Here is a 23,667-nt window from a genome sequence, read left to right on the forward strand (position 1 = left end):
CTCGTACACCTTCTTTTGCATACAGAAACGCCCTGCCAGCTCCTTATAAGGAGAGGCTATCCATTGCGTCTGCTTCGTGTTGACCCTTATGGGGGAAATATTCAACAGGCAGCGCAAAAGCAATTTGCGACTGATCAAAATTTGATTAGATTCGATTAAAATGTATTGTCATTATAAAGCACAAGTACAATACAATGAAAATAAGTTTGGCATCCAACCAGAGTGCAAATTTAACAGTAAAGTGCAATAGTAACATACAATGCACAAGTGATCAAACTGGTTAAAGCAGTGCTTCTCAAACTTTTTCTGTCAGGCCCCCCTTTGGCGGACCAAAATATTTTGCCCCCCCCCCCCTCGCCCCAACAAAATAGTCATGAAATGGGCCATGTTTAAATTTATTTAAATAACACCAATATCGTGACCTTTCAAATTGTGCAACCACTTTACAACTGTGCAATTGTGCAACAACATAACAATACAGTCCAATACACTCAAAGACTGTGCTTTTTCAAAAATACCGACATCTTGTAACATTGCAATACAATTCAATGGACACTCAAGACTGCTTTTTCAAAAATAGACATCTTGTAACATTGCAATACAATTCAATGGACACTCAAGACTGCTTTTTCAAAAATAGAGACATCTTGTAACATTGCAATACAATTCAAGAACACTGATTTAAAAAAAAATAGATAGAAAACTTTGTGAAAAACTTGTGAAAGAACTTGTGAAAGAACTTTGCAATTTGTGCAAAAAAAGAGAAAATGTAAGTAAATTATGTGAGTCATCACAGCATTAGTGGCTGCAATGAGCCTGTTTTGCACTGCACATCTTTTCAAAACGAGGTTGCAGGCTTGATACTGCCACTCTCAAGTCATGCTCAATGTTGAGCTTAGACCTGTGCTTTGTCTTCAGTGAAGCAACAGCTGAAAATCCAATCTCACAGAGATAGGATGTGGCGAAGGGAAGAAGGATGCCCACAGCCCTCTGCCCTATGTTTGGATGCTCCCTCTCCACACCGAGCCAGAATTGTAAACCTCAGCCTCAGGGTGGAGTCAGAGGTCATTTCGATGAGTTGCTCCTCTTCAGCAGATCTGAAATCAGCAGGTGCTGTAGATAGAGAGATACTTTATTTGTAATTAATTGCAAATTAAACACAACACATTTCAGTTTTACAACAATCCATTCCAGCTAGATAGTAGCATATTATTATTATTATTATTATTATTATTATTATTATTATTATTATTATTATTATTATTATTATTATTATTATTATTATTATTATTATTATTATTATTATTATTATTATTATTATTATTATTATTATTATTATTATTATTGTTATTATTATTATTGTTATTATTATTATTATTATTATTATTATTATTATTATTATTATTATTATTATTATTATTATTATTATTATTATTATTATTATTATTATTATTATTATTATTATTATTATTATTATTATTATTATTATTATTATTATTATTATTATTATTATTATTATTATTATTATTATTGTTATTATTATTATTATTATTATTATTATTATTATTATTATTATTATTATTATTATTATTATTATTATTATTATTATTATTATTATTATTATTATTATTATTATTATTATTATTATTATTATTATTATTATTATTAGTAGTAGTAGTAGTAGTATATTATTATTATTATTATTATTATTATTATTATTATTATTATTATTATTATTATTATTATTATTATTATTATTATTATTATTATTATTATTATTATTATTATTATTATTATTATTATTATTATTATTATTATTATTATTATTATTATTATTATTATTATTATTATTATTATTATTATTATTATTATTATTATATAATGTAATGTATGTCATAATTAGTCAGTCAATAACATAAAAGCCCAACCTGCTGCATTGAATGGATCCACCACCCAGTCATACTGAGCACAAGTATTTAAAAAAAAAATCCTCTCAGGGAAGAGATGTGCTGCCTGAGACAGGGGATCACTGTGGTGACTTGAGAAACACTGCTTTCAGCAAACTCAGTCAGGTTCTCAAAGGCATCAGTCTGTTGTTCATCAAGGCGCCTGCCCCACATCTCCAGCTTTCAACTGAATGCAGTGATCTTGTTTGCCAGGTCAGGTAGGTATTTATCTTTGCCTTGAATTGAATTGAATAGAATACTTTATTTAGATGTTTGCAAAATAAAATCACATGACAGTAAGTACAAGGTCAACTAAATAGGATTAAAAAACCCAAGAAAGCCAATGGCTTGTTTCAATTGGGGTCCTTTTGTAATCAATTCATATTACATTTAGTGACAAACAGACAGACACTAGTCTACTCTAGTTTAGAGTAGACATGACAGATACTAGAAGACAAAAAATATCAACATACCTTGAAGCTGAAGGTTTAATTCATTCAGATTTCCAAAGACATCGCTGAGATAGGCCAGTTTCATCAGAAATTGTTCATCATTGAACTTGCTTGCAGCTTCTTGCATGCTCTCCTCCTCCAAGAACACCCGAATCTCCTCTCGTAGTTCAAAGACTCGCGACAACACCTTCGCTGGCTAGAGCCACCTTGCCTCGCTGTGAAACAGCACTGCAGAATGGTCAGCTCCCATCTCGTCACACAGCGCAGAGAACAGGCGCGCTTTCAGGGGTCGGGTTTTGATGAAATTTACCACGTTTATAACTACTGTCAAAACCTCATTCAGCTCAGGGCTAAGCTGTCTTGACGCTAGCGCCTCTCTGTGAATTTACAGTGTGTCCATTGCGCGTTTGGCGAGACCCCCTTGATGAGCGCCTGTAGCCCCCTCCTTTTCCCTGCCATGGCCTGCACACCGTCAGAGCAAAAGCCCACACAGTTCTCCCATTTCAGTCCATGTTCTGTCAGGTAACTGTCAATCATTTTGAAGAGCTCATCAGCTGTCGCTCTGTTTTTGACATATTTGCAAAACAGCAGATCTTCACTCAGTGACTGGGAATTTACAAAGCGAACATAGGAAATAAGCAAACCGTCTTTATTGCTGTCAGTCTTTGACAAGGCAACACGCATGTCATCCTCAAGGCTCAACTTTGCCCTATATTTTGTTTTCAGAGCTGTCATGGATGAAAAGCCAGCTTCACACAGATATGTGGTGCTGAATGGTATCGACAACACCTTAACTGCTGCATCATGAGATACTTGGTACTCAGCACCACACTCTGAAACTAGCTCTCCAGGTGGTATCAGATGAGATTTAAATTAGTTCTTCCAAGAGTTTGGATGGAGAAAGCTTTGTCTCAATGTTGTCTGTAAAGTTTTTTTTTATCCAGAGTAACTTGGTGATCCTTTTCTGTGTTTTATTAAATAATGATTTTCAGATTTTGAGAAATGGTCAAACTTATCCAAATATGGTATTTTCATGGAGAACAGTGCAGCTGCAACATTTACATTTACATTACATTTAGTCATTTAGCTGACGCTTTTATCCAAAGCGACATGTTCTGTACGACAAGCCATCAGGAAGGGCACAACTCTATCAGCTGAGCAGCAATGTTCATCAAAGTGTTGAGTGCTACAGTGTAGGTTAGTTTATTAGGACAAGTGCATGACAGTACGGTTAGTTAGGGTTAGATTTTTTTTTTTTTTTTTTTTTTTTTTAGATAATGGTTGAAGAAGTGCGTCTTTAGTCGACGGCGAAAGATTGGACGTGTTTCGGCTGTCCTAACTGGGGTGGGTAGTTCATTCCACCATTGTGGGGCAAGGACTGAGAATAGGCGACTTCTCTTTGATGACCCTCCCGGAGCTTGGATAGGAGTAGGTCTGAGGCGGCCAGAAGATGCAGAGCATAGGGGTCTTGAGGGTGTGTAGTTAGAGACCATTGACCGGAGGTAGGCGGGAGCGGTTCCCTTTGCCGCACGGTATGCTAGGTCGAGGGCCTTGAAGTGGATTCGTGCAGCAATGGGGAGCCAGTGCAGGTCCCTAAGAAGTGGGGTGACATGGGCCGACTTCGGTAGGTTTGAGATCAGGCGGGCCGCTGCGTTCTGAATGAGTTGAAGAGGATTAGTGGCAGTGGCCGAGAGGCCAGCGAGCAGTGCGGTATATATATGTAGCAGGGTGGATTATCCCTGCTTCGTGGGAACGGTTGCTGGCGGTCACGAGGTAGCTGGACACAGTAGAACTCTGTCTGACTGCACCCTCGTCTTTGGGCCTGGGGCGTCGACTGGAGGCTGGTAGTGTGAGTGGATGGGGCCCGGGATTTATCAACCTGGTCTGGTACTCTGGTCTTCCTTCCCTGCAGCAGGGCGGTCAGCAGTACTCCCCAACACGCTCCCACTCTCCCCAATTGCTCCTTAAGCCCTCCCACACCTCGTGACTGAATTGTAATTAAATACTCTGAATTCCCCCCGCAAGCAGTACCCTCCCTCAATGACCCTAGAAACCTTACAATGAAGAGGGAAAGATGGGATAGGAAGGAATTAATCATATATACGTTACCCACACCAAAAGAGTGAATGCTGGGCACAGGAATGGACACGCACACAGAACCCCATTCAAGTCTTTATATTAATTATACTGTCAGTTACAATTATTTAATAGGAGTGGTCGACTGGACTGAAGTCCTACTATAGCTCCTGTGTGTAACTCAATACCTCATAAACACGTATATTATACACCCACCTCTGGGTTAATATCAGGGATAATATACTTCACTGTGTTTGACTCATCACCCACGTCTGGGTCTTCACCCTGTATAATACCTCAAAAGGCTTTAATTATACGGCCAGAATAATACCTCAAAAGGCTTTAATTATAATGCACCAGGTCTGTAACTTCCCCACAGGGAAGGGTTAATTGAATAGGAAAATATTATTAAACACACATGTTATCACGCTCAAAGAAAAGGAAAGAAACCAAAAGTGTGGGCCCACAATTACCAAAACAAAAGCCCTATGCTAATGCCGGCATGTAATGTTTGGGGTCTGTAGTTAGCAACGTTAACTTCGCCCGCAGGCCGCACCACACTGTGTAACGTGCAATAGATCCTGGGCACCAAAGCCCTAATGTACTCTACCAAGATGGCGGCCGCGCCGCTCCACCACCGTCCGGGTGGCAAGATGGCGTCGAACACTCTCGTCGCAGGTGCTAGCAAGCGGGGCTGGAGCAGAGAGGCAGTGTTGGCCAATGACGACCTCTGCTGGTGGGGAAGAACTCCTGTGTCCTGCAGGCAGCCAGGTGCAGGTCTGGTGCAGAACGCCGGTGAAGACAGCTGCTGACGGCCAGGGCAGACTGTTTGTAGATCCACGCCCGTATCTGGCTCGCACACTATACCGGCACAGTAACTGCTATAACCCGACTACTGTGAACTCAGATATATTATTAGCCGCACGCTACCTATACCGCTCACTGTAACTATTATAACCCGATTGTTAGTGCCTGGCTCTGCACTAATTGTTCACACACTATCGCTAGGATATCGTGTCCACTAGCAAGTACCTCCTATCACCCGTTGCTATCTCACAGGGCTCTCCAGCTTCACTTCTTCAACGGGGCTATTCCAAAGCACACGCGACCGTTCACGGCCAAGTCCAAAGCCGAAGAGAGCGTCTTCCGTTTCTCTCCTCCATATATCTCCTTCCATCTCCCTCCGACACTCTCTGCCTGCTACTGCCCCCTGCTGGTCCCGCCTGCCAGTCACAAGGGAAAAGCATTGTAGAATATGATCCCATAATGTCAATTTATAATCCATATTCCAGTGCTCTTCGGAAGGGGACGCTTGTGTCATTGTTCGTGTGAATATCAATGAAACTAGTTAGAATGTCTTTGTGTACAAAAGGGATATAAAACACCAGTCAGCAGTTCTGAATAATATACCATATTTTCCAGACTGCTACATATATATATATATGTATCCTATATATATTTTTTTTTAATAAATCTCAAGGCCCCCCCTGTCATGCCTCTGCGCCCCCCCCTGGGGGGCGCGCCCCACACTTTGAGAAACACTGGGTTAGGACAACTCCCTTGATTGAAAGAGGAGTTTATCTCTTTCAGCATGAGTGTGTCCATGCCATATATATATATATATCCTTAGCTCTTAAGGATTTAAGGGATGTAATTATATTTGCAACCTCTATCTCAGTGACTGATTTTGGTACAACTGCTGGTTCATTAATATTGACAGTAGATGGCAGATTAGGACTACTGTCCTGAACTGCGAAGCTTTGGGCTATTGCGGCCACAGACTCCATCAAGCTAATCAATCAATCAATCAATTAACAAATCATCAAATAACAAAACACAATCCGCTAATTTACCTGTCCCTGTCTTTCTCTGCCTCTGGTTCACCTGTTTGTTAAAAAAAATTATTGCATAAAGAAATGTTTTGATAATGCGTTATTATATCTACAACCCATTGCAATATGGGACCGCTATAAGGCCGATTGCGGCATTGTTTCACTAACAGAGCTCAAAGAAAGTGTTACAAAAGAAAGTGTTACAAAGTGGCGGAATAAATTCAACCACATCGTCTATGTTTGGATTCATTAAACTGGAGTCCACATATCATATTGCATGTAACAACAAACATTACATGACAGTCACAGTGTAACTCATCTCTGTTCGACAAATAATGCAGACGTTCAGGTTGAGCTCAAGTGCATTTACTGGCAACAACCTCTTCAAATGACAGAACTGCCTTACAAAATGCTTTAAACAAACTTATTGTTACCAAAAAAGCATTACAATAACAGCGTTGTGATCGTATAGTATGCATTAGTTCCCATTACGGTTCCACCCATGCAATACAATGATAGCTCTTCACACAAAAACACAGAATATATTTCAACAGCACAATCAAATACAAGGTAACGTTTTTGGATTAAAGTTACAAATCACAAGCCTTAATGAATCTGCAGAATATGCCCCCCAGTAAAGGCTAGATAAATATCCTTCCTATCCCACCATGCCTACTGTATAACCATCAGTTTCAGCGAAGATGGAAGAAAACATAGAATAAACCGAGCTAAAGCACACAGGTGTGTGTGTGTGTTTCCATTTTATTTTATTTTTATAAAATCACTCACCCCATCCATCCTACTAAGAAGGAATGACATCCTTCTCTCTTTCCAAATAGCTAAATAACTCCCCTCGCTTAGACGATCCAGTTAGCCATTCTATTTGTAGAATGTTGTCCCTTACTCCCTCTCGTCTGAACAATACACAATTGTGGTCGGCCATCCATTTTCTTAAATTTTCCATTGTTGTTCAAAATCTTAACTTTATGGAATCGTTCACTGTCAGATACTCTACATCAGTACATCTCTGTACTGTTAGCTAGAACGAAGGCTATATATGATGATGTTTAGCTTTTAATGCGATTTGATTGGTCTGAAGCCAAATCTCATCTGCTTCCCTTAGTGGGCTTTTGATGTGCACTGGCACGGAGGCATTGGTGGAGGTGTTTCCTGTTTCATAATAAAAGTTCTCTGCGCTACGAATTTCATAATAAAAGTGGCCGCTATTCATAAGAGAAACGTGCATAGTATTTTCCGCGTTTGATTAATTGAACTTTGCTGGGCCAAATTAAAATGCCTCGGGGGCCTGATGTGGCCCGCGGGCCGCCAATTGGGGACCCCTGATATATCATACTTTTTCTTTTTTAAACACGAGAATTTGGACGGCCCTCGCAAGTGGAGATGGACCGGCCGGCCCACCGGGAATATTCCAGAATTTTCCGATGGCCAGTCCACACCTGATGTCTACTCTATGCCTACACAAGTATTATATACAGTAGGCTACTTGCATAATTATACTACTGTGTACCACAGACTCAACAGGTCTTCCATTCACTATAGTTTCGAAATTGATAAAGTCTATTTTTTGTAGGGTTATTGTATGTATATTGTGCATATATGCCAATCTGTTCTATTTGAACCCATTCCATTCTATTCTAGTCTATATATATACACTGTATGATTGATGTAGATGTACTGTATTCTAGAGTATGCCTTCAAAGCCATTGCTCAGAGTGGACTGACGACAGTGGGCATCAGAGGGAAAGACAGCTCTGTAGAAGCTGGTGCAGGTAGGCCTGCTAACACACACACACACACACACACACACACACACACACACACACACACACACACACACACACACACACACACACACACACACACATACACACACACACACACACATAATGATAAAAATATCATAAATGTATATAGCGCCTTTCAGGAGACCCAAGGCGCTTAAAAGGAGGGGGCAGCTAAGGGAGGGGAACAGAGAACAACGTAACAACTAAATAATAATCAAAAGGAAAGAAAGAAAGAAAACGAAAAAAAAAAGGGGAGTCATTTACAAATTTGGTGAAGAGGTGGGTTTTGAGTTGGGATTTGAAGGAGTGCAGGGATGTAGCACCATAGACGCCTGCGCAATAGAGCACGGGAAGCGGGTGCTCTACGACTATTGAACATGGGGGGGCAAACGCTGGTTTTGCTCCCCCACTTTTTGATCATATGAAAAATATGATATACCCCCCCCCCCCCTTATATAAATCTAAGCATAACTAAGTAATTTCAATCAAATTAATAATACGCAATGACACTTAATAGCAAGTTTTTAAGTTTCCAAAGATTGTGTGACCCCCCACTTTAATGGTATGATCCAGTGCCCACGGGCCACGGTTCGTCGGCATGACGTATACGACATGTTGGGGGAGGCGGCTTTTTCGAAATCCCTTGAAAAATTCAGGCTGGATATTGGATAACATTGTGACTGGATTATTCTTCGGCGTTTACATCAAAATGGAGCAAATCATCATGTAAGTCGAACACTGTGACTGTATACTAAATGCGCAAACAGATTGAAACTGAATATTTCTCGTATGGTGAGCCTCGGCGCTGCTGCGCTGCACAGAGTGAATCCAGAGATACGGGATGGTGCGCAGGCGCTGTGATCACCCAACGGCGGAAATAATGCCGCTTTGAGCAGTTTATAAAAAAATATTAAAAATATTTATTAGCAACGCCGAGCTTTCAAACCATCCCGTATCTCTGTGCGAACCCCTCGTGCAACTGTGAGCACCTTTGTAATGTCTCTGTGATACTTGTATAACGAGCGGTTCGGCCAGAACCAGTCCTTCATGGTAAATCTAGGTTGGTTTCCCATTGAGGAGCAAGTGACTGTGGATTCACTCGGTGCAGCACAGTCACGAAAGGGGACCCTGATGTAAACAAGACAAACGTCTTTCTCTGGTCTGCATCGCCTTAACAATTGTGTGTATTGAGCCGTACTGTATTGTACCCATTCTGCAATCTGTTAAATAAAGTTTTCATTCATTCATTCAGCCGCCGCGCTCACTGGGGCTATTGATAGCGTCAATTAGTTGTTGTTGTTGTTGTTGGTACTGCGCTGCGGATGTGAACGGGACCGGAGGGGCTTTGGGAGGATGGGAAAGTTTTTATTATTATTATTATTATTATAATAGTAATTGGCTATCATACGTGCCTAGCTAGCGTTAGCTAAAAGAGCCCTCGCAGTGAAGTTATTATTATTATAGCTATCATACTGCAATATAAACTGAGTTTTATAGTGAAAAGAGCAGCTTTATTTTGGTCAAGATTGAAGGCTCTATATTGCAGGAAATTGCACATACAGGTGTTCATTAAATGTTAAAAAAATCTGCCGTGGAGGGGGTCGTGCCGGACACCCTCCAAACCACCAATTGAAAAAAAAAAAAAAAAAAAAAAGGTAAAAAAAGAAAAATACAAAAAAAATGTGCACCCCCACTTTCAACTATAACTAGGCGGCCATGTGTAGCACTACGGATGTTTGGAGGGAGTGAGTTCCAGAGGGTGGGTGCGGCCACAGAGAAGGCGCTGGGACCAACAGTCTGCATGTTGGTGGTGGGGATGGAGAGGAGACTGGAGTCAGAGGACCGCAGCCTCCGGGGCGGGATGTAGGGATGGAGGAGGTCAGCTAGGTACCGGGGGGGCAAGGGAGTGAAGGGCTTTGTAGGTGATGAGGAGGATCTTGAAATTGATGCAGGACTTGACTGGAAGCCAGTGGAGGTGGATGAGGGTGGGGGTGATGTGGTGCCAGGACTTTGTGTGGGTGAGAACCCTGGCAGCAGAATTTTGCAGATATTGTAACCTGTTCAGGGCATTGCTGGGTAGCCCTATGAGGACAGAGTTTGCATAGTCAAGACGGGAGGTGACGAAAGCGTGAATGAGAGTCTCTGCTACAGAGTCGGGGAGAGATGGCCGGAGTCTGGAAATGTTCCTGAGATGGAAAAAAGCTGATTTGGTTATTGTTTTTATGTGGGAATGAAAGGAGAGGGTGGAGTCTAGTATGACGCCCAGGTTGCGAACTTCTGGGGAAGGGTGGATTAGGCAGCCAGCCACTTCAAGGAGGAGATCTCCAACCTTCCGGAGCAGTGACTGCTTGGCCACAACCATGAGCTCAGTCTTCTTGCTATTTAGCTTCAGGAAATTGGATGACATCCAGGCCTTGATGTCAAGTAGGCAGTTGACGAGGTGCTGTGGGGGAGAGGAGTGGAGGGTGAGGTGCTGATGTAGAGCTGAGTGTCATCAGCGTAAGAGTGGACATTGAGACCATGTTTCAGGATGATGTGACCAAGGGGGAGCATGTAGATTGTGAAGAGGAGTGGACCAAGAACGGAGCCCTGCGGCACACCTTGGTTGAGTGGGGCAGGGGTGGAGGTGGAGTTTCAGATGGAGATTAACTGTTTTCGGTCAGTGAGGTAGGACTCGAACCAGGTGAGATACACACACACAAACACAAACACAAACAAAAAAGATATAATGATGATGGATGATGAATGAAGCGCCTGGTACCACCACTGAAGCCCGACTCCAGCATCCTGCTGACGTGACGCTACCAGGGCTCACTTTACCATATTGTTACAAAGGATCAGATTAAACCGAATATATATATTTATTTATTGATATATATTGCATAGTATTTGTATATCGTTTGATATCCCTTGTATATTCCTTGTACATATACACGGAATATCCCTTTAGCCTATTACAGACCATAATATTTCATTCTCCTATTGGACAGCGGTCCACAGGCGCCGGGGCCGTGCCTCCGGAGTCAGGTTCAAAGTCACCGTCAAGACATGTCTGTACAAGCCCGGCCTTGCCCAGGGCTACGAGACAGAAATGAGGTTGGCACTAGTTTGTTCGCCGTGCATATAAATACGGCGCAGGTGAATACAGAAGCACTTAGTCAGAAGTCAAGAGTTACCCAATAAGTTGAAGCCTCACCCACGATACTCCGTGCGGTGAAGTATGGCCTGTTTGGCCCCAAAATAGAGCATTGAGACCGCGTGCGAATTAATAACTGAATTGTCAGAGTTTGGCGCTATACCGTCGAGTGCGACATATTTCTATTAAGTCAGTAATAGTCTATTTGTGTATAGTGTATCGTGCGGCTAAAGTTCTACAGTGACCAGCATCACCAACGCTTCCTCATACCAGCTAGAGTGCTTATCCAGGCTGGGCTGCTTTCATGGCGCTTTCACCCGAGGAGACCTAGACGAGAACCGTGTGGACATGTACACTGGATTAATCTACCCGACGACTACATAGCCCTTTGCGGCTGGATTATATTTGTTTTGGTCCTGTGATTTATGGAGCGGAGAATCGCCGACGCCTACACGTGTGGGATTTACCCTGTGAGGAGCCAGGTCGAGTCGGCGCCTCAGAGAGCCTGAGGCCGGCTAGCTTTCTTCACTGTGGAGCTACAGTCTACGGAGAACAGCTGTATTCGTCTGTGGATCAAGATGCTATTGCACCGTCTCCTGTACTTGGAGTCTCCTTAGTCATCGTTGACCAGACTTTCTACTACCGACAGATCCTCTACCCCTGCTGGCTTACAACCAGGGGGACCCTTCCAGTATCTCCCGCTATATATTACTAGTGTACCATAGATATAATTCCCTAAGATTCAGGTTGTATAATTACCTCCTGCGTAACCAGAGAATGGACATTCATTATTGATTTGCCTACGCACATTCCTTTGCCTTATAAGCGCATCCAAAGTATAATAAGAGAAGTATATTATGTACCTTTTGCTGCAATAAATACTTAATTATCACTTTGTGTGGAACCGATTCATTGTGGGAAGTGTTCATTATATTTATATATCATGTACTGTATGGCCAGTAATTAAAGTACATAAAGCGGTAGTGGTTTAATGATACCATACTTATCAATACAGTCAGGGAATTGTACCCCTCAGTTACAATTGGTCCTTCGAGCCAATGTAATAGTGTAATATTAATATAGTGGTATTAATATTGACATGGCCTATGATGAACACTCCACAAAACGGTTCTTCTAAAGTAGATCGCCCGCAGCGTAGACGGCAGACACCTCAGTACTTAGAGGATTACGTTGCCAATATACTACCTAGCTTTCTACAGACGGTAAACGCGGAAAAAGTAGATAGTAAAATTATGTCCGACCCTATCGACCAGGCTACCCCGCCAATAGAGGCCCTAGTGGGTTCTAACGTAACTGACCAAGCTCACGGTAGGGACCAGGAGGGACCCGACATGACTTTACCCCCCGCCAAGACCGAAGAAGTAGTCCCCGGAGAGCTCCAGGATAAAGACAGCCCTCCAGGGATGGAACTATACCCGCTACAAGAAGAGGAGAGCACCCCGGAGATGGATCTCCAGGACTCGCCACAGGAGAACAGATCTCCAACGAGTACTGCCAGGAGCGGATCACCTCAACCAGCGTCTTCCCCCAGCGAGGCGGACAAGATGCTGGCACAGGCATTCCTCGCCAGCCTAGCAGCCTCAACAGAGCGCGATCGACTCCAAGCACAGACGCTTAGTGAGCGCGAACATTCTTCCATGGAAAGAGAACGCCTTCAAGCGCAGCAACGGAGCGACGAAGATCGTATACGTCTAGAGATTAGACGCCTTCAGACGGAAGAGAATATGGTAAGGGACCGGGCCGAAGCCCAGCGCGCCGCCGCCGAAGCCCAGCGCGCCGCTGCCGGTGCCCAAAGAGAAGCAGAGTGCGACCTCGCTCTCACCAAGCGCGAAGTCGAGCGCGACCGATTACAAGCGCAGATAATGGAGCAGCTGATCACCAGGGCAACACCCCCTCCCTCCGCACGGGGTTCCAGGGCCTCGTCAAGACAAGGGTCAAGGGCACCCTCCCCTACCCGATCAAGCGACCCTGAGCCCGACCACCAGAGAGAGCCTATACCCCCCTCCGAACCCCTTCCCCGACCGGTCCAAGTGAGACCCAGCTACAAGGAAGAAACGGTCTACACCGCGGAGAGGCTAAATAGACGACTACAGGATCTAGAGGACCTGCCAGAGGAAGAAGAAGAGGGAGAGGAGGAGAGTCAAGCCCGACAGCAGCACAGTACTCCACAGGACCAGGAGGTCCAGTACAGCCCAGGCTCTACCCCCGCGGCTCTGCGCTACAGACCCCCGACTCAATTCACGGGTGAGCTTGACGCACGACCAGCCCCGAGGGACAGCACCTGGATACGCGGGCCATGGTACCCAGCAGGTACCAGCCCACCAAGAGGCGTAAGAGGAGACTCGCCTAGGAGGCCTCTCTTCCAACGCTCACCGATGTGCCAGCCATCCATGGCATCATACATTGGCACACCGACGTTTCCGGACTTCACCCACGAGAACAGAGCACAGTACACGGAGCTACGAATGTGCTTAGAGACAATGATGTCCGATGTAGCTGATGAACCGTACAAGTATGCTATCCTACTGAAGCACCTAAAGGTGCCCCGAGCGCACAATATAGCGCTGGCCTATGCCACCTCTACTACCCCATACACAGCGGCTCTAGCAGCACTCGACCAAAGATATGGACGCATATGGGACTACGTAATACAAGAGATAAGGCATATTGACCGCCTACCCCCAGCCACAGACAATCGCTCACTAGATGACCTGTCTATCAAGGTACAATCCCTGGTAGGGATGCTGGGGGCGCAAAGAGAAAAGGGTATGCACGAACTGTACGCAAACTCTAATGTCGAGAGGATTTTAGAGAAGCTTCCGCCCGCCCGACAAGAGCGCTTCAGGCGGCAAAGAGACCACCGTGATCCTAACGGTCCCGAGCCATCCCTCCTAGACCTAGCCGACTTCCTGGCGAGAGAAGTCAACAGCCTATGGTTGGATACGTTCATGCGGAGCACCCCAAGCTCCAGAGAGGGACCTAGGAGAGCAAACGATGGCCGAAGATTGGTGACCGTCATGCACCAATCAGAATCAGTACCGAGCAGCAAGAACCACAGTACCCCCTCGATGAAAGAGAAGTGGAAGATGGTGTGCCCGTACTGCGAAAAGGAACACTGGTTGTCACAATGTGACACGTTCAAGAAGATGACCGCCGACGAGGTGAGTCAATGGATAAAGTCCAACCGACGCTGTTACCGATGTGCGCGCAGTCACATGGCAGCCGATTGCCGCTTAAAGAAGAGGTGTAGTCGGTGTGACGGAGCCCACCTAGATGTCCTACACGACAGTAACAGAAGAAAGCCTGCACCCTCAAGCAGCACAAAGGCAAGTGTTATGTACATTGACCCCGCCAGCAGCGGGGGCGCCCGGGTGCTCTTAAAGGTGGTCCGCGTAACACTGAGTTACCAAGATAAGGTCATGGACACTTACGCCGTCCTTGACGACGGGTCAGAGAAGACCCTTCTCCTCGCGTCCGCTGCGGCCCAGCTGGGGCTGCGGGGGAGCGAAAACCAGATGACGATTCGGACAATAAGAAGAGATCTAAAGACGATAAAGGGCGAGAATGTCTCCTTCACTATCGCAGCAAGCGGGCAGCCAGAGAGACGGTATAGGATTACTAACGCTTTCACCAGCCAAGAAATAGGCCTGTCGCAGTACACCTACCCCATCGCCAAGCTGATGGATAAATATGTGCACCTGCGTCAACTACCTATACCGCTCATAGACGGTGCCACCCCGACCCTGCTGATAGGCTCCGACCATGCAGACCTCATCGTCCCGATAGACCGGGTCCACACAGGGCCCAGAGGCTGTCCTGCAGCAGTCGAGACCCGCCTAGGATGGACATTACAAGGCCCCCTCGCTAAGTCTCTTAACCGAACAGCAGCCACTAACTGCCTCCACTCCAGAGTGACAGAAGAAGACACCACCCTCCTACAGCACGTCGAGAGGCTATGGACACTAGAGACAATGCCCTTTAAGAACGAAAAGAAAGACATTCGTTCCAAGGAAGACATTTACGCTATAGCCCTTCTCGAGCAGGGGACAAAGAGAGTCAAAGTCAACGGAGTGATGAGATACGCAACTCCACTCCTGAGGCGAGAGGGTATGCCTACCTTCCACGCCCCAAAAGAAGCGACGGAGCGGTATCTATTGAACACAGAGCGGCGCCTAGCCAGAGACCCCGCTCAAGAGACGGTGTACCGCGATGAGATTAACAAGCTAATCACAGCGGGACACATAAAGAAAATTGACATTAAAGAGGCCGATCAGACGACCGAATCATGGTACGTGCCGCACCACAAAGTCCACCACAACGGCAAGGATCGTATTGTGTTCAACTGCAGCTACCAGATCGGATCACAAAATCTGAATAAAGAGCTCTTGCCCGGCCCAACACTCGGCCCCTCTCTACTAGGCGTGTTACTACGTTTCCGCCAAGACAAGGTGGCCATCAGCGGCGACATCAAAGGGATGTTCCTGCAGGTGAGACTAGTGGAGGAGGACAAGCCCCTGCTGCGGTTCCTATGGAGAGAGAGGATCGGGGATGAGCAACCAGCCATCTATCAATGGGAAGTCCTCCCTTTCGGAACCACATGCAGCCCATGCTGTGCTACGTTTGCACTGCAAAAGCACGTCGCAGAGGACCCAGCAGCTGATGAAGAGGTCCGACAAAGTGTAGGAAATAGTTTCTACGTGGACAACTGTCTGCAAAGCGTCTCGACGCCAGAAAAAGCCGAGGCCCTTCTACTCAAGCTCCGCGCCTCCCTGATCAAAGGCGGCTTTGATCTCAGGCAGTGGGCCAGCAGCGACCCGCAAGTATTGCGCAGCCTCTCCCCCGAGGACAAGGCAGCAAGCAGCGAGACCTGGATGGCGACCATCCCAGGAGAAGCCCAAGAAATGACATTAGGACTAGTCTGGCGCTTCAAAACAGACTCGCTCCATTATAAACACACACCCCTGACCAAGGAGCAGGGAAGGTCGACTGCACTACCGACCACCAGACGGAGTGTATACAGAACACTCGCCAGACAATATGACCCGTTGGGATGTATTCTACCTTACACCACCAGGGCAAAGATGATTGTAAGAGCGTTATGGGACAAGGACCAGGGCTGGGACGACCCCATACCCGAACACCTTGCATCCACATGGAGAGAGTGGGGGACGGAACTCAGCTCACTCCCAGGTGTCAACATACGCCGCAGCTACTTCCCACCAACAGTGAGGCCGGAGACGTGCCAGATGGACCTGCACGTCTTCAGCGACGCCTCCGAAGTAGCCTACGGTTCGGTGGCCTACTTGCGTGCCCGAGAGGAGGGAGGAGAAATACATACTGCTTTCATCCTGGCTCGCTCAAGAATAGCCCCACGAAAGCAACAATCTATCCCGCGTCTAGAGCTCTGCGCAGCCCTAGCAGGAGCGCAACTCGCCACGTTAATCCAACGTGAACTCACCATTCCGGTGCAAAGAACAATCTTGTGGTCAGACTCCACGACAGTACTCACATGGATCCGGTCTGATTCGTGCAGATACAAGGTCTTCGTGGGAGTCAGAGTCACAGAGATTCAAGATTTAACAGAAGTAGCAAGCTGGAGGTATGTGGACACAAAACACAACCCAGCTGACGTCATCACCCGGGGAATGTCCCTGGATGACCTCACCCATCACAACCTATACAGTGACGGGCCAGAGTTCCTCAAGCTCCCGGAAGAAGAGTGGCCTACACCCACCCCACGGGAAGCGAGTAAAGAGGAGGCAGAAAACAAGAAATCTATGTTCTGTGGATTGAACACACTCGTCTCCACAGACCCCGACATAGACGATTGCCTCACCCTAGAGAGTGCGCAGCTAAAGACATTCCTGTGGCACCACCCAGAGGTTCAGCTCACTACTGACATTACAGCAGCTGACTACGAAGAAGCAGAACTTCTTCTACTACAACGAGCCCAGAGAGACTCGTTCCCCGATGAGTTAGACTGTCTACAGGGAGCAAAGCCCGTCCCATCAGACAGCAGACTGCTCCACCTAGCCCCCGAGAGCGACGCCCATGGTCTCATCAGAGTGGGTGGTCGTCTGCGGAGAGCTCCAGACTTACCGGATGACGTCAAGTACCCGATAGTCTTAAACAGCCGACACAAGGTCACAGAGCTGATCATAAAGAAATACGACGAGGATGTGCATCACGCCGGGGCAGAGAGAGTCTTCGCGGAGATCAGACGTCGTTATTGGATACTGCAAGGGAGAGAAGCAGTGCGGCGCTTCCAGCGAACCTGTCTAGACTGTCGTAAGTGGCGAGCGCAGCCCAGTATACCCCGGATGGCTGACCTACCTCCCTGTCGCCTCCGACTCGGCGACAAGCCTTTTCACTCCACCGGTATGGACTGTTTCGGCCCGCTGTATATAAAGAAAGGAAGAGGAACCGAGAAGCGGTGGGGTATTGTATTCAAATGCATGACCACCCGAGTGATGCATATAGAACTCCTTCCAACCATGAGCACAGACTCATTCCTTATGGCCTTCCGAAGATTCACATCGCGGAAAGGCAAACCGTCTATATTATTGTCTGATCACGGGACAAACTTCAAAGGCGGAGAAAGAGAGCTGAGAGAGAGCTTCCAAGCTATGGGCCCAGAACTTAAGACCCACCTCGCTCCATCCCAGATTGACTTCCAGTTTAATCCCCCGAACGCACCTCACTTCGGTGGAACTTGGGAACGAGAAGTACGCTCAATAAAGACAGCCCTGTACGCCGTGCTTGGGGCCCAGACCGTGGCGGAAGAAGTCCTAATGACAGTCCTCACGGAGATCGAGGGAGTATTGAACTCAAAGCCCCTCGGTTACGTCTCAAGTGATGTAGCAGATGTCGACCCAGTCACCCCCAACACACTCTTGATGGGGCGGCTGGACCCCGCGCTACCACAGACAATGTACAGGCCTGAAGAAGCGAACGGCCGAAGAATGTGGAGGTACAGTCAAGTATTGGCTGACAAGTTTTGGAACAGCTTCCTACTCCACTATCTACCGTCTCTACAGACCCGCCAGAAATGGGTGAAAGAGAGAGACAATTTGACAGAAGGAACAGTCGTCATGATTATCGACCAGTCACTACCCCGAGCTATGTGGCCGGCTGGCCGCGTAAGCAAAGTGATCACCGGTGCCGACGGAAAGGTCCGAGCAGCCGAAGTGCTCGTCCAAGGACGGATCTACACCCGACCCGTGGCGAGGCTAATAGAACTGCCAAGGCTCCCCGATACTATCGATGACGACCATGACCCATGACTTTGTGAACTGCCCGACCCCTCACAACAGACATTGAGTAGTGGACAGTGCGGTTAATCTGTCTCTGCTTAGCTAATTAGGTGGGACTAATTAGGGGGCGGCTGTTACAAAGGATCAGATTAAACCGAATATATATATTTATTTATTGATATATATTGCATAGTATTTGTATATCGTTTGATATCCCTTGTATATTCCTTGTACATATACACGGAATATCCCTTTAGCCTATTACAGACCATAATATTTCATTCTCCTATTGGACAGCGGTCCACAGGCGCCGGGGCCGTGCCTCCGGAGTCAGGTTCAAAGTCACCGTCAAGACATGTCTGTACAAGCCCGGCCTTGCCCAGGGCTACGAGACAGAAATGAGGTTGGCACTAGTTTGTTCGCCGTGCATATAAATACGGCGCAGGTGAATACAGAAGCACTTAGTCAGAAGTCAAGAGTTACCCAATAAGTTGAAGCCTCACCCACGATACTCCGTGCGGTGAAGTATGGCCTGTTTGGCCCCAAAATAGAGCATTGAGACCGCGTGCGAATTAATAACTGAATTGTCAGAGTTTGGCGCTATACCGTCGAGTGCGACATATTTCTATTAAGTCAGTAATAGTCTATTTGTGTATAGTGTATCGTGCGGCTAAAGTTCTACAGTGACCAGCATCACCAACGCTTCCTCGTACCAGCTAGAGTGCTTATCCAGGCTGGGCTGCTTTCATGGCGCTTTCACCCGAGGAGACCTAGACGAGAACCGTGTGGACATGTACACTGGATTAATCTACCCGACGACTACATAGCCCTTTGCGGCTGGATTATATTTGTTTTGGTCCTGTGATTTATGGAGTGGAGAATCGCCGACGCCTACACGTGTGGGATTTACCCTGTGAGGAGCCAGGTCGAGTCGGCGCCTCAGAGAGCCTGAGGCCGGCTAGCTTTCTTCACTGTGGAGCTACAGTCTACGGAGAACAGCTGTATTCGTCTGTGGATCAAGATGCTATTGCACCGTCTCCTGTACTTGGAGTCTCCTTAGTCATCGTTGACCAGACTTTCTACTACCGACAGATCCTCTACCCCTGCTGGCTTACAACCAGGGGGACCCTTCCAGTATCTCCCGCTATATATTACTAGTGTACCATAGATATAATTCCCTAAGATTCAGGTTGTATAATTACCTCCTGCGTAACCAGAGAATGGACATTCATTATTGATTTGCCTACGCACATTCCTTTGCCTTATAAGCGCATCCAAAGTATAATAAGAGAAGTATATTATGTACCTTTTGCTGCAATAAATACTTAATTATCACTTTGTGTGGAACCGATTCATTGTGGGAAGTGTTCATTATATTTATATATCATGTACTGTATGGCCAGTAATTAAAGTACATAAAGCGGTAGTGGTTTAATGATACCATACTTATCAATACAGTCAGGGAATTGTACCCCTCAGTTACACATATTGTTGTGTCTTTATTGCTTATTATACTCATAATTATGTAGAAGACCATACCATGCAATCCAACATGCTGTTAAATTACCCGCCGACGGTACCGACCTCTAGAGGTTCTCGAGTCCTATGGCTATAAGATGTACATATACCCTGTGATCTCTCTTGTAATGTGATACTGAACTGCATACATTAGACCTCATTCTTGAACGGACATAGGAGAAAGTTACCAAGAAATGTCTTCGTAACTCCATTTACGAATTTATTTGGCATTCTCAAACGGCTTTTATCTACTTTTTTCTCCCATTTTCTATTTTTCTCCCATCCCAATTTCGTATCGTCCAATTCTACCCTACCCTGTCTCGAACGCTGTTAGGCCAAGTCGGCTGCAATGTGGACGAAGCCTTACATCACGTGTCCCCTCCGGTACTCGAGGAAGCAGCCGTCGCATCTTTTCACCTGCACAGCGCGATCTCTCAGCGGCGGGGGTCTGCGTGGGAGGGACATGCCGCCCCCGTCGCTTCCTGATTCTGCTGCGCAGGCGCACCAACCGACCTGTAGGAGTCGCAGGCGCACCAACCGACCTGTAGGAGTTGCTGTCCACGTCCGATCCCCACCCATCAGCTTTCCCACCCCTAACACTGCCAATTGTGTTAGTATGAACGACCAGCCAAGCTGATAGCAATGCGGAGAGCTGGGCTCGAACCCAGCGTCTCCTGCATTGGTGGCGAGCGCCTTGCCCACTACACCACCTAGCCGCCCGCTTCTTTTTGTAAATTTGTTCGTAGGATTTACGAACTCGAAAAGGCAGTTGTAAGTTGGACAGACTGGTGTGTGTCCGTGTTTTTAATGGCTTCATTTGGGAGAAATCCTTGGGGATTGTGGTCACTTCGATTCTATAGACATCAGCAGAATTAAATAATTATAATACAAATAAATACGACTATGTCGACTCTGGATGTAGTTCAGTTTTTTTTTAACAGCTGCAATTGAAGTAGTGTCAATACGGAACAACTGCGCACTTGGCTTTCAAGGCCACCTCCTGCTCCGTCTGCAGTCATGAACCAGGGGGGCAATGCTATCCGCGATATCATTAGAATAATAGAAGCCTACTGTAACGATTCATTACACACATATACAGTATGTGTGTGTGTGCGCCTTATGCATCATCACCAAGCCGTTTTTCCACTGGCTCTAGATGTGCACACTAAGCAATAATAAATAAAGCCAACAATAAATAATATCATAGAGAACAAGACGGTATATGGAATATTCCACTATAGCTACATCTGTGCGATTGGGTTTAGTTCTTTTTTATTTATTTATTTTTAGACATGGTTCGTTGAGTCATGACTATAAAATGTAAAACGTAATTGTTAATGATACAAATATTGTCGTATTTTTTATTATTATTATAATTATTTAATTCCGAGGATGTCTGTAGAATCGACGTGAACGCAATCACCATGATTTATCCGAAATTAAGCCTTTAACCCAGTGTTTCTCAAAGTGTGGGGCGCGCCCCCCAGGGGGGGTGCAGAGGCATGACAGGGGGGCGTATATGCCAAATACAACGCTGTTCGGTTTCCGGGTTCCTCTGATTGGCCACGACACCCACGTGACCCCGCGCTAGCACGCCCCCTTATCCACGCCTGTCGCTACGCCGCGCCAAGCTCCTCTGTGTGTTGCAGTGCGCGGCAGAGCGCCTCAATTTATACGCATGGAAGTATTGACTACGCCGTAACGAATCATTAAAAAAATATACCGTTAACTGAAATATGTTGTTTCTTTACACATATGTTGGATTATGTAATTGGTTTGTCATGACAAACCGATAAAATCGCTATAGAGCTCTCATATTTGCTATGAGTGGCGACGACTTGACTTTCACTTTCGTATTTCGCTTTCGTCTTGTTTAATCAGCCGCTTCTAAAGTCGCTGTCGAAGCCTGTGTCCGCCTCCGCGTGTTAAAGTTCTGGTAAGTTTAAAGTGCTAAGTGCTGCTAAGTGCTTTATAATATTGTATTTTATAATATTGTCGCGCATCACGCGCAACGCCACTCTGAGTCAAGAGCTCTGTCATTGAAGTGGGTGGTGTTACCAACAGCGTTCACCCTGATGTAAAGTAGCGATTTGTGATTTTATTGGTTTGTCATGACAAACCAATTACATAATCCAACATATGTGTAAAGAAACAACATATTCCAGTTAACGGTATATTTTTTTAATGATTCGTTACGGCGTAGTCAATACTTCCATGCGTATAAATTGAGGAAGCTGAAGCTGAGAACACACAGGGACCTCTGCCGCGCGCTGCAACACACAGAGGAGCTTGGCGCGGCGTAGCGGCAGGCGTGGATAAGGGGGCGTGCTAGCGCGGGGTCACGTGGGTGTCGTGGCCAATCAGAGGAACCCGGAAACCGAACAGCGTTGTATTTGGCATAGACGCGACAGGGGGGGCCTTGAGATTTATAAAAAAAAATTAAAATTAAATTTATTTTATTTTTTATTATTTTTGGATTACAGAAAATTATCACTAAAGTGCTATCTGTTGCAGCTGCACTGTTCTCCATGAAAATACCATATTTGGATAAGTTTGACCATTTCTCAAAATCTGAAAATCATTATTTAATAAAACACAGAAAAGGATCACCAAGTTACTCTGGATAAAAAATAACTTTACAGACAACATTGAGACAAAGCTTCCTGACACATCTCCATCCAAACTCTTGGAAGAACTAATTTAAATCTCATCTGATACCACCTGGAGAGCTAGTTTCAGAGTGTGGTGCTGAGTACCAAGTATCTCATGATGCAGCAGTTAAGGTGTTGTCGATACCATTCAGCACCACATATCTGTGTGAAGCTGGCTTTTCATCCATGACAGCTCTGAAAACAAAATATAGGGCAAAGTTGAGCCTTGAGGATGACATGCGTGTTGCCTTGTCAAAGACTGACAGCAATAAAGACGGTTTGCTTATTTCCTATGTTCGCTTTGTAAATTCCCAGTCACTGAGTGAAGATCTGCTGTTTTGCAAATATGTCAAAAACAGAGCGACAGCTGATGAGCTCTTCAAAATTATTGACAGTTACCTGACAGAACATGGACTGAAATGGGAGAACTGTGTGGGCTTTTGCTCTGACGGTGCGCAGGCCATGGCAGGGAAAAGGAGGGGGCTACAGGCGCTCATCAAGGGGGTCTCGCCAAACGCGCAATGGACGCACTGTAAATTCACAGAGAGGTGCTAGCGTCAAGACAGCTTAGCCCTGAGCTGAATGAGGTTTTGACAAAAGTTATAAACGTGGTAAATTTCATCAAAACCCGACCCCTGAAAGCGCGCCTGTTCTCTGCGCTGTGTGACGAGATTGGAGCTGACCATTCTGCAGTGCTGTTTCACAGCGAGGCAAGGTGGCTTTAGCCAGCGAAGGTGTTGTCGCGAGTCTTTGAACTACGAGAGGAGATTCGGGTGTTCTTTGAGGAGGAGAGCATGCAAGAAGCTGCAAGCAAGTTCAATGATGAACAATTTCTGATGAAACTGGCCTATCTCAGCGATGTCTTTGGAAAGCTGAATGAATTAAACCTTCAGCTTCAAGGTATGTTGATATTTTTTGTCTTCTAGTATCTGTTATGTCTACTCTAAACTAGAGTAGACTAGTGTCTGTCTGTTTGT

The sequence above is a fragment of the Notolepis coatsorum genome (genome assembly GCF_963971535.1).
Source record: "Notolepis coatsorum genome assembly, chromosome: 1".
Classification (NCBI taxonomy): domain Eukaryota; kingdom Metazoa; phylum Chordata; class Actinopteri; order Aulopiformes; family Paralepididae; genus Notolepis; species Notolepis coatsorum.